This window comes from Geotrypetes seraphini, chromosome 1 (assembly GCF_902459505.1).
Source record: "Geotrypetes seraphini chromosome 1, aGeoSer1.1, whole genome shotgun sequence".
NCBI classification, from domain to species: Eukaryota; Metazoa; Chordata; class Amphibia; order Gymnophiona; family Dermophiidae; genus Geotrypetes; species Geotrypetes seraphini.
This window is the reverse complement of record NC_047084.1, coordinates 410,054,022-410,071,234: the sequence shown is the minus strand read 5'-3', so window position 1 is coordinate 410,071,234 and position 17,213 is coordinate 410,054,022. Positions and strand designations below refer to the sequence as shown.

General features: G+C 39.8%; 1 protein-coding gene across 2 annotated transcripts in view; it reads right to left on the bottom strand.

The window, feature by feature from the left end:
- Nucleotides 1–16,509, bottom strand: part of ZNF462 (zinc finger protein 462) — a 475,139-nt gene extending 458,630 nt beyond the window's left edge. Inside the window, exon 1 of one of the 2 annotated variants that reach the window (XM_033918568.1) lies at nucleotides 16,270–16,509. The gene's annotated coding sequence lies outside the window, so the exon portion shown is untranslated. Of the gene's footprint in view, nucleotides 1–15,452; nucleotides 15,528–16,269 lie in introns of those variants that run through there. The other variant, XM_033918594.1, reaches the window with a different exon arrangement.
- Between the last annotated feature and the right edge of the window lie 704 nt (nucleotides 16,510–17,213).

Below are 17,213 nucleotides of genomic sequence, written 5' to 3'. Positions count from 1 at the left end.
CTGATGCCATTAGCAAGTGTTATTTACTGTAGAACCCATTTTATGCAATGGGCCCTGTGGTAAGTAATACATTAACAGCATTACAGCATGCTGCTAGTAAATGATCCCCCTTTGTGAATTAAGTCCTTACTCATTACATTACATTAGTGATTTCTATTCCGCCAATACCTTGAATGTTTACTTATTGTACCCAACTTAAAAGTGTTTTCACCTCAAATAGACCTGAATGTACAAAAATCATTCCTTATATCTGGCCATCACTAATGATGCAGGTCAGACATTATTTCTGCCAATATTTTCATTTCTTTTACACTAAAAATAATTATCAATAATGAAAAGTAGAAAACCAGACCACAAAGAAATACTGTATCTTCAGACCACCATAGGGTTACCATATGGCTCAAGAAAAAGGAGGACAGATTGAGATATCCGGGTTTTACTTTTATTGGAAAGCAATAGAAGTAAGGAGGACAGATTGAGACATCTGGGTTTCTTGTACTTCCATTAAGAGCAATGGAAGTAAAACCCAGATGTCTCAATCCGTCCTCCTTTTTCTGGCGTCATTTGGTAACCCTACGCCACCATGTTACCAGGTCACGATATTCCTCAGAAACTAGAGGTGCAGAGTTAGCTATAAGAACTAGCAAATACAGGATACTGTAGTACTCTGACCTCAAGGACGCAAAAGCTTCATGAATGGTTGTGTGCTGATAGAAAGCACAGAATTTCCAGAATATTGTGCAAATGGTTGAAGCCATTCTCCAATTCCACAGTAACTTGATATTCTGGTCCAGTTGATAATAAACGATGAGCCTCAAATTGCATGATGCCTTTAGTTCAGAATAAACTTGATAATAAGAAAATGCCATTTTCTGCACATTCCACCACTATCTCTCTGTGAAAAGGTGACAGCGAAAGCTAGAAGGATGCTCCGTTGCAAAGGGAGAGGTACGATCCTGACCGAGGAGAATCTACAGGATCCCCAGCAGCATGGATTCACAAAGGGAAGGTCCTGTCAATCCAATCTGATCAGCTTCTTTGACTGGGTTACAAGGAAACTGGATATGGGGAAGTCTCTAGACGTCGTGTACTTGGACTTCAGCAAAGCTTTTGATAGCGTCCCGCACCGCAGATTGTTGAGCAAAATGACTTCGATGGGATTGGGAGTGATATTGACGACATGGGTCAATGACTGGTTAAGCGGTAGAATCCAGAGAGTGGTGGTTAACGGTACCCCCTCCAATACATCGATGGTGACCAGTGGAGTGCCACAGGGATCGGTCTTGGGACCGATCCTTTTCAAAATATACATAAGAGACCTGACTCAAGGGCTTCAAGGTAAAATAACACTATTCGCCGACAACGCCAAACTATGCAACATAGTAGATAACAGCACCTTACCCGACAGTATGGAGCAGGACCTGCTCTTATTGGAACATTGGTCCTCGACTTGGCAGCTGGGCTTTAATGCCAAAAAATGTAAGGTCAGGCACCTTGGCAGCAAAAACACATGCAGAACTTACACTCTGAATGGTGAGACCTTAGCTAGGACTAGGGCAGAACATGATTTGGGAGTAATCATTAGTGCAGACATGAAAACTGCCAAGCAGGTGGAGAAAGCTGCATCCAAGGCTAGACAAATGGTGGGATGCATCCGTAGAGGTTTCGTCAGCCGGAGGCCCGAAGTCATAATGCCCCTGTACAGATCCATGGTGAGACCTCATCTTGAATATTGTGTTCAATTCTGGAGACCACATTATCAAAAAGATGTGCGGAGAATCGAGTCGGTTCAGCGAATTACCACCAGGATGGTCTCGGGACTCAAGAACCTCCCATATGAGGAAAGACTGAATAAACTGCAACTATACTCGCTCGAGGAACGTAGAGAGAGGGGGGACATGATTGAGACTTTTAAATATATCACGGGCCGCATCGAGGTGGAAGATGATATCTTCTTTCTTAAAGGACCTTCAACCACAAGAGGTCATCCGCTGAAAATCAAAGGTGGGCAATTTCATGGCGACACCAGGAAGTATTTCTTCACCGAAAGGGTAGTCGATCATTGGAATGAACTTCCATTGCAGGTGATTAACGCCAGCAGCGTGCTCGATTTAAAAAAGAAATGGGATATGTATGTGGGATCTCTAGCCGGGTGAAGTCTGGGGGTGGGTCATTAGCGTGGGCAGACTTGATGGTCTACAGTCCTTTTCTGCCGTCATATTCTATGTTTCTATGTATGGCCATTAGGAAAAGGAGGTATTGATGCCTCTGTATAAGACTCTGGTGAGACCTCATGTAGAATATTGTGTACAATTCTTGAGGCCGCACCTTCAAAAAGATATAAAAAGGATGGAGTCAGTCCAGAGGAAGGCTACTAAAATGGTGTGTGGTCTTCGTGATAAGGTGTATGGGGACAGACTAAAGATCTCAATCTGTATACTTTGGAAGAAAGGCGGGAGAGGGGAGATATGATAGAGACGTTTAAATACCTATGTAATATAAATATGCATGAGTCGAGTCTCATTTGAAAGGAAACTCTGAGGGGGTGAAGTTGAGAGGTGATAGGCTCCGGAGTAATCCGAGGAAATATTTTTTTACGGAAAGGGTGGTAGATGCGTGGAACACTCTCCCGGAAGAGGTGGTGGAAATAGAGACTGTGTCTCAATTCAAGAGGGCCTGGGATAGCCACGTGGGATCTCCCAGAGAGAGAAAGAGATAATGGCTACTGTGGATGGGCAGATTAGATGGGCCATTTGACCTTTATCTGCTGTCATGTTTCTATGTTTCTCTTACTTTGGTATTATAGTTAATCATCATGGATTACACATATAAGGTAATAGTCCAGAATACTGCCGTTAAGATCATATTTAAGGCCAAGAAATTTGACTATGTCACTCCCCTCTTGATTAAAGCCTATTAGCTTCCTATTGATCACTGTATCACTTATAAAACTTTTATTGCCTTCTAAAAAGTCTCCCTTATGGTCTGACAACCATACGTATTAAGCAAGTGTTTTTGTATCTCGGATACTTTTTCAAAGACCAAAAAGATGATATACATGAGCGTTTGAGACCTCACAAGCTCAAAGTCTCAAACCCTTATCTATTACAGTTGTTTAGGTCCTTCAAGAAAGGCAGCGCAACCTTCAAAACTTCCAGTTTTTTCAGGACCAATATGGCTAGTGGAACTTAAACTGCCAATAAAGCATTGGATCAAATATATTCAACCACTATGGCACTTCAACTGAGAAGGCTCCTTGGGAACGATGATGATTTACCTATCCCTACAGATTCATTAGTTTCATCAGTGCATAATTTGAGCCATTAAAAAAACCACTGATTTCAAAAAAATGCACACTGCTTAGCTAATAGTGTTCCACAACATATTCTTTCAGACTGTTGGTAGATCTCGCTTGGTAACTACTTAAACACCACTCTAAGGAAACAAAATTGATGAAGATATGAGCCTGTATTTGCCAGTTCTTTCTGAAACCTGACTGTATCAAAATCAAAGAATAGTGAGGGAAAAACCAATGCGCCGGTAGATTTCAACAATATGACACCAGTTGGAGACCGCTTGTTAAAAAAGGATACTTTAATAATTCACATATAAAATAAAAACTCAGCTACACGGTTGTGGGTGGCATAAAAAAGTCATTTGGCACGGCCATGTTCAGCATGGTGCTTACATCGGGAGTCATAAGATTTAGCAAATATGTCATGCAGGTACGTAAGTAGCAAGAGTTTGTCAAATGCAAATCAAGTCACAACATGTTGAAGGGCACTACGTTTGAGCTGATAAGATGTGCTCCTGACAGCTCAAATGCTGATGTGCCCTTCAACGTGTTGTGACTTGATTTGCATTTGACAGGGTCTTGCTACTTAACCGCATGACAAATTTGTTATATGTATTTTATGACTTCTGATGCAGGCACCATACCGAAACATGGCCTTGTCAAGTCCCTTTTCTATGCCGCCAACAACTATAGCTGAGTTTTTATTTTATATGGGAATTATTAAGGTATCCTTTTTCAACAAATGATCTCCAATTGGTGCCATTTTATTGAAAGCTACTGGCTGTTTGATTTCATTCTCACTACTGTATTCTTTGATTCTGTGGTGAATTCAGGAATTATTTTCCTTCTTCTGTTTTTGTGATATCACTGGTTGTATTAAACAGAAATAATTTTTGAATGCATCCTGAAGTCGGTCTACCATCATGATCATAGATTTAAAAATTCAAGGTTACATATGGAAAATTATCTGAATATAAATCGAATTGTAAGGAATTATTTGTTTCCTTGATTTCATTTATAAATTTAGCCTGATAGGAGTTAATGTTAGCCCGGTTGCCTGGATCTAATGAAAGGGAGTCTAAAACACATGGAATAAGCTTCCATCTGCAGAGCAAGCAAAAATGTCAAACCTATGTCATATTGCTGTAAAATTGAAACTGAATGGATATCTCCCTCAGCCAGCTGACAATTATACCCAAATTAGAAGCAACCAAAAAGGTACAAAACACACACAAAGAAAGGAAAATTTGTAGTTATTAATCATTTCTATAATGCTCGTACTAGACCTAAGGACTGCTGTACACATTATATGAAGGGACTTTCTCTGTCCCTAGTTTTTTTGTTTTTGTTTCTTTGTTTTGTACCTGGGGCAATGGAGGGTTAATCTCGCCTCACTTTCCTTCCTCATGAACCCAACAGGAAATTGTGGGTCTACTCATGTTATTCCTGACTAGACAAGCCACAGGGTAGCGCCAGATAAAGTTAATGTAAGTCATGTGGAATATAGGTTAGAATATCAGTGAAATTACCAGGACTCCACACTATTTTCTGACGCAGTCTGAAATCTGGAATAGATCTTTTGATATTCAAGAGACCCAAGGTTACTGCAGGCATAGGAGCGGCTGTTGGCAGTTTACAGACAATTACAACAGCAGTCCACATCCTGTGTTACAATTTCACTGTCCTGTCCTTGCAGATACCAAAAGAATGAGCTAGCAGATTCACATTGCTGAGGCAGAGAAGAAGCACCAGCTACTACACAAAATAGAGAGCAGAGTCCAAAGTACAAACACAGGGCAACACAATCAGCTAATAAACACCAAAAGTCCTAGACTCATCAAGGTCTGTTGCTGCATCAAAACTAGATCTTAAACACATTTGAACTACGGTATTTTATGTGATCTTTTCAAAGCAAAGTTGAAGGGAAGCTGCTGCTGCTGCTACTACAACTTGTCATTTGAAGCTGAACCTAGGTTAATCTTACAATGCAATTTCAGGAACCTTTACAAGTTGAGTTACTCAGTTTTTGAATTGTACAAGCATTCAGAAGCTGATTCTCCACAACACTGTATCTTCACAGGGGGTTTGTCCCACTCTAGCAATGGCAAATAATTATTCTAAAAAAGACCTTGAAACTTATCTACAGATATATCTTGACCTTTCAACACTGGATAGATATTTATGCTATGCATAAACTCTCCTGCAGATCAAAAGAGTCAGTCACAACACTTTACATAGCTTGCTGGAGAACTCCTGGTGTCTTGGGATGGAGAACAGCTGCTATGTTGTCAGTGGGTCTAGTACACTTAAAATAAACAATGAGCAGGAAGAAAACACAGATATTATCATCATTTGCCTGGAACAAACTATGGCTCACTTTATGTTCAGTTCTGAACATTTCAATAGAAACATGACGGCAGATATAGGCCAAATGGCCCATAACAGTCTGTCCACTGCAGCATTCACTATCTCCTCCTCTCCCTAAGAAATCCTATATGCCTATCCCACATTTTCATGAACTCAGACACAGTCTTTATCTCCACCATCTCTACTGGGAGACTATTCCAAACATTTACCACCCTTTCTGCAAAAATGTATTTCCTTAGATTACTCCGGAGCCTATCACCTCTTATCTTCATCCTATGCCCTCTCATTTCAGAGTTTCCTTTCAATTGAAAGAGACTCGCCTCATGTGTATTTTTGCCACATAGGTATTTAAACATCTCTATCATATCTTCCTTGTCCCGCCTTTCCACAAAAGTATACACATTGAGATCTTTAAGTCTTATGACGTAGACGTAGACTATCAAACATTTTAGTTACCTTCCTCTGGATCTACTCCATCCTGGTTATATCTTTTTGAAAGTGTGGTCTCCAGAATTGTACACAATATTCTGAATGAGATCTCGCCAGTCTTATACAGGCACATCAGTACCTCCTTTTTCCTACTGATCCATTCTTCTCCCTATATACCCAAGCAACCTTCTAGCTTTTGCCATTGCCTTTTCAACCTGTTTGGCCATCTTAAGAACGTCACATATTATCACACCCAAGTCCCACTCCTCCTTTGTGCACAAAAGTTCTTCACCCCTAAATTGTACCATTCCTTCAGGTTTCTGCAGCCCAAATACATGACCTTCCTACTACTACTGTTTATTATTTCTAAAGCGCTGTACATTTTAACATACAATAGACGGTCCCTGCTCAGAAGAGCTTACAATCTAATTTAGACAGGAAATTTCGGGGTTGGGGACATTATGGTAGAGGAAATGATACAGTAGGTATAGGTAGCTGACAGCCGTGAGTGGGAGTTAGAAGTTGAAAACAGATTTAAAAAAGTGAGCTTTTAGCTTGGATTTGAACTTTCCATTTCTTAGCTGCCAAATTTCAGACTATTCCTCAAGCTTTACTAGGTCCTTCCTCAAGTTTTCCACACCATCAAGGGTGACTACACTATTATAGATTTTAGATCATCCGCAAAGAGGCAAATCTTACCAGTCAGCCCTTCAGCAATATTGTTTATGAAAATGTTAAAAAGAACAGGCCCAAAAACCAAACCTTGATGCACACCACTCGTAACATCCCTTTCCTCAGAACGATCTCCATTGGCCATTACCCTCTCTTGCCTTCCACTCAACCAGTTCCTGACCCAGTCTGTCACTTTAGAGTCCATACCAAGGGTGTTCAGTTTATTTATAGGACGCCTGTATGGAGCACTGTCAAAGGATTCTCTGGTCACCCAGTCAAAGAAATTGATCAGATTTGTCTGACAAGACCTGCCTCTAATGAATCCATGTTGCCTCGGGTTCAAACTGAACTTTTCTCTGTTTTAAAAGCATTTCCATTAATTTATTTACCACAGAAGTCAGACTTACAGGCCTCTAGGTCCCTACTTCTGCCTTACTTCCACTTTTGTATAGAAGGACCACATCCACCCTTCTCCAATCTTCCAGTACCACTCTTAACCCTAGAGAAGCACTGAAAAGTTCAGCCAGCAGAGCCACCAAAACTTCCCTAAGTTCCATACAAACTCGCTGAAGAAATTGAGAATTCCATGATAATCCTTAAGTGTCATTGTACTCTAACCTTAGAGAAACTGTCTCAAATTCAAAGTGATTAGCAAGATTCCAGCAACTCATAATGTTTTGTAAAAATACTTCACTTGCACATTTTTCACATTTTGCTATCAAAAAAATTCAGTTTAAAATGCATAAATTAAGAATTAGTTTTAGCAATCTACAACATACTCTATACTTTTAAATTGAAAAAACAATTATAAAAATATTCAGTTACATTTTTAGGACAGTAGTCTCACAAACATTATCAGGTAGACCCTCAATTTTTTAAGCAAATTTTTCTTTAATATAAACTTAAAACAAAGGAAATAAACTTACATTTCAGCTGCTTTTCACAGAATTGTAGCATCTGCCATTGGTCCACTCTCTACCAGTGTTTCTCTGAGGATTCGTAGAACTGGGAGAGTAAGTTCAACACTCTTTAGGTCCCAATGCAGACCAAGGCTTCTTTGAAGCAGTGGGGTGTTTACTCTGAGATCTCAATCTTTCATATCTTTGGCATCATCCTCTGCAGGAAATGCTGCCATTATTTTTGGACTGTTAATCTGAGATTGGCTTCTGCCAACATCGTTTGTGTTCTTCTTAGTAAATCAATTGCCTCTTCAGCTGTAGGCAAGGACTTGAAGTCATCATTTACATAAAAATCTTGATCAGTAAAACGTTTGGCATCTGTGCCATACTCTTTCTGCTTCTTAGGCTGTTCTAAGCCCATATGTTGCCACTGAAGGTGAGAGACTATTGCCAAAGATGTAACCTTTCATTCTGTATTCTACAATGTCTTGACAGAGGTTATGGTCACGGTTTCACAAGAATCTCAAGTAGTTTTTGTAGTCTGGATGCACAAGAAAGCAGTAGAACATTTGCTGAATGTCTGCTGTTAGGGCAATAGGTTCTTTCCTAAAGTGAATCAGGACTCCCAATAAGTTGGTGATCATGTCAGGCCCAAAAAGCAACATGTCATTGAGTGAGACTCCTTGGAATTAAGCACTGGAGTCAAACACAATCCTAATCTGGGTGGTACACGCCAAAGATAGGCAAGTATCAGCATTCTTTATTATTTTTCAGCGGTAAAGCTGGTTCTGCATGATTATCCAGCATGTTTTGCACGAATGTTATGAAGTGCTGTTTTGTCTCTGGTTTCTCTCTCAGGGTCTTCTGCAGTGAAGTGAGGTGAGACAGAGCTTGCCCCTATTATTGGGAAATTGTGTTCTGGGTGTTCAAAATGGTAGAGGAGCTACACAGTCGTTGGACTCAACTCTGGAGAATTCCTCGCTTAGGAACTCTCAAATCCTTTATTGAAAAAGTTGGTTTAGTGACTTGGAACACTGTATTGGCCAAATATTCTTCTAGATCTGGTATTCTGACAGATGACAGAGCCAGGATCCCAGCTGTAAACCTCTTTTACTTGCAGATGGTTCTGACGAGGCTTGAACAAGGTGGTGTGCCCATTGGACATGATGCACATTTTGTACACATCTACATTTGGTCTCCTCAGCCTATTAAGGCAGATGTCACCTACTATCACCCATCCCAGGGCAAGTTGGTAGGTATATGGAGCATCAGATGGACCTGCTTATGATCCATGAACTCTCACCATTTCTGGTACATCTCTTCCCAGTAAGAGTAGGATCCTGGCCTTCAGATCCACTGGCTGCAGATATTCTGCTATTGGTTGTAAATGAGGGTGATGTTGAGCAAGCTCAGGTATGAGGATTTCTTACCTGATGTCCAGTATTTCTGCACTTTTTCTACCTTCTTTACCCATCAAGATAGGCTCTACTTTTGCCACAATGTTACCAGTCTGTTTGAGGCAATTGGAATCGCCTGTAACCCAAAAGAGTGGTATCTCTTCATTGACAATTCAACCAGAAGCATCAAAGCTGTGCTGCTCCATAATGGGAACAAGTACCCATCTCTTCCAATGGCTCACTCATTACACCTCAAATAGGATTACAACAGCATCAAGGCCTTACTAGGCACCTTGAAGGTCATCGGAGACTTGAAAATGATATCATTCCTAATGGGTCTCCAAGGCCTTTGGGACAGCAGGGACACACTATCAAAGGTGGGACAGGCCACAGTGGACCGAGTTCTCTATAGGGAGAAATGTCAAATGAGAACTACTGGTGGACCCCCCAGAAAGTGCTGATGCCATCACTGCACATCAAATTGGGCCTAATGAAACAATTTGTCAGAGCTCTAGATAAGGAGTTAGCAGCCTTCAAATACCTTCAAGACATCTTCCCTAACCTGTCTGAGGCAAAGGTCAAAGCTGGTGTCTTCATTGGACCAAAGTTAAATAAGTTCCTGGAGTGCAAGGAATTTCCCAAGAAACTAACTAGAACAGCTTAGAACAACTTTTTTGTAGTGGTTTGGGGCTTCCTGGGCAATCACAAGGCCATAAACTACGTGGAGTTGGTTGAGAATCTGGTGAAGAAATACAGTAAAATGGTTTGTAGGATGTCTCTCAAAGTCTCTGTCCTTGATGCTCATCTTGAAACATTCAAGGAGAACATGGGAGAGGAGCGAGGTGAATGCTTCCACCAGGATATACTGGGCTTTGAATGCTGCTACCAAGCAATATAATGAGAATATGATGGGAGACTATATCTGTAGGCTGATTTGTGAAATTAACTTACAATATAATCATAAATCTAAAAAAAAACAAACTACTCACTTCTAAATCTTATATGGTCATTGTTGTATAACCTCAATTTAAATAAATGTTATTGTAATTCATATGTTGCTTTTTATGACTTTATAAGAATGAAAATATGAAAATTCTGCATTTTTCATGTTTTAAATAGATAAATTGCAAAATTTGACAATCCTGGTCACAAAAGCAAAGTTTTATAGAAATAACAGACATTTTCTATACTTTTTAGGTATGATGAATTAGGAAATTACACTTACTGCCCAGGAACAAAAAACATATTACATAGTGTTATTCATACAGCTTTAAACTGTTATACCTGTGTTAGAAACAAATCTTTGCTTGTAGAACTGAATGCAGAACTTTACAGTTTTAAACAGTCCAGACTCTCTCTAACATCACAAGCAATGTCTCTAAGCAATTCACTTCTTATACAAATTCAGCTGACTAAAAATGGTCAGAGCTAAAGCTGATCTCATATTACATATACATTCTCAAGGGCAGCATACATTAACACACACATACACACCCTTTTACAAAGCTGTGCTAGTGACTGCCACTGCAGTAACTACCCCAAACCCTATGGGCTTTGGGACTTTTGCCTTGTAGCTTTATAAAAGAGAGGGTAAACTTGCAGACACACTTAAATTTTCCACATGGACTTGAAACTTGAGCACCTCTGTTGTCCACACAAAGATATATGTACTTTAAGGATATTCACTGTAGTCTTCATAAATCTTATTGCATTTCTGCAATATCCAAAAGGTCTCTTTCACTCTTTTGCTAAGGTTTTACAGCCCATATAGTGTCTGTAAGACTTTTACTGGTTATGCAATATGCTTTTTTCTGTCTGGCTAAGGTTTTTCACTGCCCAGGCAGTGTTCAGTAAGGCTTTTTATATAAGGTTTCTCACTGTTCTGGCTCTCCCAGAAGATACCAGCAGTTAAACCTTTAGCACAGTAGTCTCAAACATTACCAGAATGGACTCTCAATTCTTTAAGCAAATTTTCCTTTAATGCAAACTTAAAGTAAAGGAAATAAACTTACAATTCAGCTGCTTTTCATAGATCTGTTTTTGGTCCACTCTTTACCAGTATTTTTCTGAAGGTTCAGAGAACTGGGCCAGTAAGTTCAACACTTGTTGAAGATAATGTTGGTTTTTTATAAACTAGCAGTATTAAAGGTGTAAATCCTTAATAGAACAATGCTTTTTCAAACCATGCAGTTGACTGAACATGGAGAGCTGCTGCTCAGACAAGAACATTAGAGAATAACACAGAGGCACCAGACCAGTGCTAGAGAGATAGCAGCCACTAGGAAGCATCCCATAATACACAGTGGGAGTAGGAGGACTCATTCTTAAAAGCTAAAGTTACAGAAACCTGCCACTGACAGGGCACATATATTAAACACATATTTTAACACAAACAGCCTGTTCCCATGAATATGGGGCCAGAACAATAGTTACAAATAAGAAATAGACAAATCTTCATGCTTTTTGTCATAACAAAACCAAATTAACTTTTCCCCAAAAACTGCCTTAGAAAGGTCCTTAATATCTTACATAGTGTAGAACCAACCTGTCTCCAGACAGAGGACATGAGTTGATTTAAATACTTGTCTGTTGTATAAGAACTCCAGGATTTAGCTATTCAAAGGGGGAAGACTATAAAAAAAATGTGTGTCTGAATATCCTCTGGGGCACTAAAAGGCCCAATATTGCAAACAGTTTGGTATCCGCAAGACATTGGGAACTAGGCCCTCCTTCCATCCCCAGTACCTGTGAGTTAAGGAAACTTCTGAGGAAGATCTAAGATTTCCTTACTAGAGCTACAAAAGTCACTGACCTTCTCTGGGGGAAATGTTTGTTCAACAACTTCAAGAGAGAGACCAGAAGGAATCAACTGTTGAACAAAAGCTGTGTAACGTATTTCATAGTGGTTTCAAAGAAAAGCTTAGGGATTGCTGCAAGACAGTAGGAGAAGGTTTTGTGGTCTGATGAGGCTAAAGTGGTTTCACAGCTAACTGATATGAATGATGCAAAACAAACACAGCATATCACCCTAAGACCATCTATACAGTAAAGCATGGTAGTGGCACTACTGTATTATGGAAATGCTTTGTAACAGCAGAAATAGGGAGGCTAATGAAGAAGGAGAGAAACCAGAACCTGGAGGAAAACCTACTATAGGCCTAGGAATAGGAAGAAGATTCATCTTTTAGCTGGACAATGAAGATATGCACAAAGCAAAAGCAACACTAAAGTGGCTCAGCAAGAAGAACCCTGAATGTCCTCAAGAGGCCTAGTCAAAGCTCAGCTCTGAAGCCAACAGAAAATCTGTGGCAAGACTCAAAGACTGCATAGACAATCCCCGGCCAAACTGAATGAGTTTGAGCTATTCTGCCAAGCCGAATAGGCAAAAACTGCATCATTCCATTGTGTGAAGTTCGTAGACACTTATCTTAACTGGCTTATTAATATAGGGGTCCTTTTACTAAGGTACGCTAGCCATTTTAGCATGTGCTAAACGCTAATGCGTCCATTATATCCTATTGACGCATTAGTGTTTAGCGTGCACTAAAATGGCTAGCACACCTTGGTAAAAGGACCCCATTATGAGGGGGTTTCCATCAATGTGAAAACACATATAGTCAAAGCGTTTTGGGTTCTTTTTCTTAATTACATATTCTGTATTTCTATAATTTTGTTTTTGCACGCTGAAAATACAGATTTATGTATGTAGATCAGAGAAACAAATATTTATTTTAATACATTTTGAATGATATTTTTTAGATAATGTAATGTGAAAAATGCATAAGGACAAGACCTTTATAGGGTCATCCATGTATCTGGAAAAGCCTTCCAAACATTTAAATTTAGGAATTGTTTTAGCTATGTTCAACAGGAAGAAACATCAAGAAGAAATGAAGGCCCCCTTTTATCAAGCCACATTAGGGCTTTTTATCGCAAGCAGCTGCGGTAAAAGCTCTGATGCTCATAGAATGCCTATGAAGCGTCAGAGTTTTTACTGCAGTGGCTGGCGATTAAAAAAAAAAACCCAACTAATGCGGCTTGATAAAGGGGGTTGAAATTTACTAGCAAGAAATCAAATATACAATCAAGAAGGCACACTGCACAATTGTCATTTCAGCACAAACCAGGATAAGGCATATCTTCAGGCTACTAAATGCATCCATGGACACAAGAGTTTTTTTAAGCAACATAATTCTCGAAACAATAGAGCTACCACAATATATCAGTAGATCACAAAGCAAAAACATCTCAGAGGCATCTCTAGAACATTAATGTATAGGCAGGTTTTTTGAACAGTAATACAGAGATCAGCTGACCTTCTCTGGAAAATAAAGGGAATAAAGGGCTCCAATCTACAATATATTCTTTGTCTCTAGAGTTTTCTACATTCCATAATGTGACCTGCATCTACAAAACAAAACAAAGAGGCAGTGTTGAACATGTGGTAGCTGGAACCACCAAATTCTGCCTCAGCAAACATCCTCCTCATCACTAGTGCTTTTGTTCTTTCTTTTTCCTCCAATAGTAACTCACAGTCAGTTACATTCAGGTACACTAGGTATTGTCTTGTCCTTGAAGAGCTAGCAATCTAATTTTGTAACTGAGCTAATGGAGAATTAAGCTACCTTCCCAAGATCAAAAGAACATCAGTGGTATTTGAACTTGGCTTCCCTGGTGGTCGACCCAGTGCTGCTGACCACAAGGTTACTCCTCCATTTGTCTACTCTATTGTATAAATAATGTTGGTTTCTCTGGACTTGTTCTCCATAACTATATCTGAAAGTATTCTCTTACAAATTCAGATGATAAATTACTACCTGAAAATAAAGTTATGTAGAATGATTAGCACTGTGCAATTTTGCTGCACAATGAGTTTTAAGAGGATTCAGCTCCACAATAGCTGGCCACACATCGTAATGAAGCTAGTATTACACTGAAAATGAAAAATCATATTATATATATATAAACCATCATCTCAACCAAACTAGGGAGAACCAGAATGGTATACAATGCAAACTATGACATAACCACACAGGCAGAAATAAAAGATTAAAAAATGCAACTAAATACTGCCACACCAGGTACTCAATTGAAAATATCATGATTTATATTTTTAAAAACTTGTGACTAGTACCATTATCCTTGATGATATAACATATGCATATATGAAAGCAGCTTCATGAGACAACTGAATTTGTGATAGGCTTTCTATTTCATTTCTATCAAGAATGCTGTACCACCAATTCTCTGATACATCTGGTAGCATCTGCACACAAAGGTGTACCTGCATCAAATCCCAACTTAACTGATGCAATCTTAACATCATAAGAATCATCATATATAAGCTGGAATGAAATAAGCTTGCAAATGTTTTTTGGTGAACCTTCTGCAAAGCTTTTGCAGGATAATATACTTTTTCTATATCAACCTACAGAATCGTTGCAACTTTTTTGAAGAAGAACCATGGGATACACCATACTTAAAGTGTTTAAGGATAGTGTTTAACCATCTCTAAACCACCACCAAAACATCACATCCTCATAGCAATGACAGAAGGTTGAGAGTAAGGGCACACTCTGGTGAGTTTAGCTTAAACCCTGTGGCTGGGTTCTAAGAGAAGTAAAAATAATCCCACTCGCCAATGAAGTAGACCACTATTACAATCAAATAGTTCTTAGCTCTTTATAAAAGAAAAATCTATCTACTACAACTTTGAGATATGGGAAGAAGAAAAATTCAAGTTTATATATAAAGTATCAAGGAGGATCCAAATCCTGGATCTCAGGACCTCTCCAGTACCAGTTGGCCCATAGATACCTTAAGACTACCAGGTTAGAAAAACTGACTTGTTTTTACAAATATATAATCAAATTAACCAACTCAGGTGCTCATCCAGACCCTCATTAAAAATTATTATTTTTGCCCAATATTAGTATGTCACCATTTTTCCTTCAGCCTAATCTGCTAAATGTCATGATGTTCCTTGGCAGCACTTGATCATTCTGCTTTAGATAGCCTTCTACAAAAACTGTTTTCTTTATCTTTCTACTATAATGACATGTGAAAATCTATGATGTTCAACCAAAGGAAGAGTCTAAAAATTGTTTCAAAATGGAGGTTCATGTTCTCTCATGTGCTTAACCTTAAGGAGAAAAATCTGAGAAACTCTGACAAAAGACCCTCTAGTTTGCTTCTAAGCCAAAGTCATCATGAAGTGCAACCAAAATAATGTTCAAGAGTAGTTAAAAAAATCTTTAAAATGACCAGCCTATGCCAGAAAACCTGCAAAATGAAGAGCATCCATGTTTTAGAAGCATTCCCCAGCTCAGCTTTGTCTACTGGAAGTCTGCTCTCCTCCATTTTCTGGTGGAGCTACTACATGACATGGCTTACCTGACTCAGATCACAGCTCTCTGCAAAGCTGCTGTAGTCACTTCCTCTTACATATGCAAGCAGCTTCATGAAACAGCACCAAAAAAAAAAGCCGTGGAAAACCCCAACTTGGAGGTCCTTCCAATTCCAGATTTCATAAAATAAACTTTTTGAAAGGTTTAAATATTCTCCAGGCAGTTTTCCTGGAGATTAAAGCAGGTTTAGCAGCCACACTGAGAGGAAAACAAGGTTACTGCAGCAAACAAAAGCCTGGAGAGTGTTTGTGGAGGAGCTTTGTGTTTTGGAGTCTGGGCAGAAACCAAGCCGAGACAGCTTGCACATAGAGGACAGCGAGATAAAAGCCACACAGAGGGAGAGGGAGAAGCAAGAGAGCTGCTGCGGGTTCCTTCCTCCCCTCTGCCTTCCTATGAAAAAGACAGACAGCGCGTGAGCAAAAGAAGTGAGATTTTTTTTTTCTTCCTTCTTTTCCCCAAATGAGAGCACAGCTATCTTCTCCTTACATACACGCACACTGCCCACTTGTTCTAAAGGTTCAGTTGTGCTAGCTCAGTATCTTGCATTTCCTCTCCCTTATATATATTTTTTGAAAAAAATACATATGAAGCAGCTCCTCCTCCCACCACCACCACTACCACCAGCAGCAGCAGCACCATAACCATCTCCTCTCTCTCGTGCGCCTTCTTCTGCTCCTCAGTGAGACTCCATCCCAGATCCTTCTCCCCTCTAACCTTATCAGCAAAGTCTTCCTGGGCTTAAATGAATGAATTCATTGCTTTCAAAAATATCAAGCAGCGAGTTTTTAATTTGAAGAACTTACACAGCGTCTGGGACGTGGCCACGAGCTTCTGCTGAGGCTGATCCTTTTTTTTCTCTCTCTCTCTCTCCCTTTCTGCTGTCGCTCTTGATCTCACTCTTGCCCTGGTGGAGTTTTACTGGAGCTGTTTGTGGTCTCTGCCAGGTCTCAGCAATGGAGGATTGCCTTCCCTCCTGCTTTCCTCTCCTTCACTGGCTGCTGCAGCTGCAGATGACCTGAGAGATCGTATGTATGTGTGTGTGTGTGTGTGTGTCTTTCTCTCACTCACTCTGTGTCTCTCTTTGAATAATGAGCAACCAGAGGGAGGGAGAGAGAAAGAGGAGGAGGGCATTCTCTTCCACAAGGGGGTGCACAAAGCCTTTTTAACAACCACAACAACGTGGGAGAAAAATATCACACGCACGCACACATAGACAAAGGCAGCAACAGAGGAGCAAGGAAGGAGAAGATGGTAGCGTGAAGACAATGAGAAGGAGGAAATAGGAGCAGAATTAAAGCCAGGACATTTGTCTGAGTCATCTCAGAGGAACAAAAAGCCAAGCAGAGGAGGCTAGGAGTAAAGAAAATAGGATCAGAATGGAAAAGCAAGCTGTGTAGGGCAAATGAGGTTCCCCAAGCATATGCTGTTGTCTTCACTGTACTTCTAAGATAGAACAGCCTGATTTGCAGAAAAGGGAGAGAGAGATGCATCACATTGATCTTTTCTTTGTCCACCAACCAAAAGCTAAAAGGCACATGGAGATGCATCTTTTTAAGATCTAGATACAGTCTGCCTGCTATGAGGATGAGAAGGAAACCTTAAGCTGAAGATTGGATGTACAGCAAATCAAACCCATAAAGAGGGTTTTTCTTAGCTCTACCATTTGCTATTGAAAGCACTATGTGCAAATGCTTAATTAATCTGGTTTGTCAGATATTTTGAAGCTTCTCACCAAAAAGCTGGATTC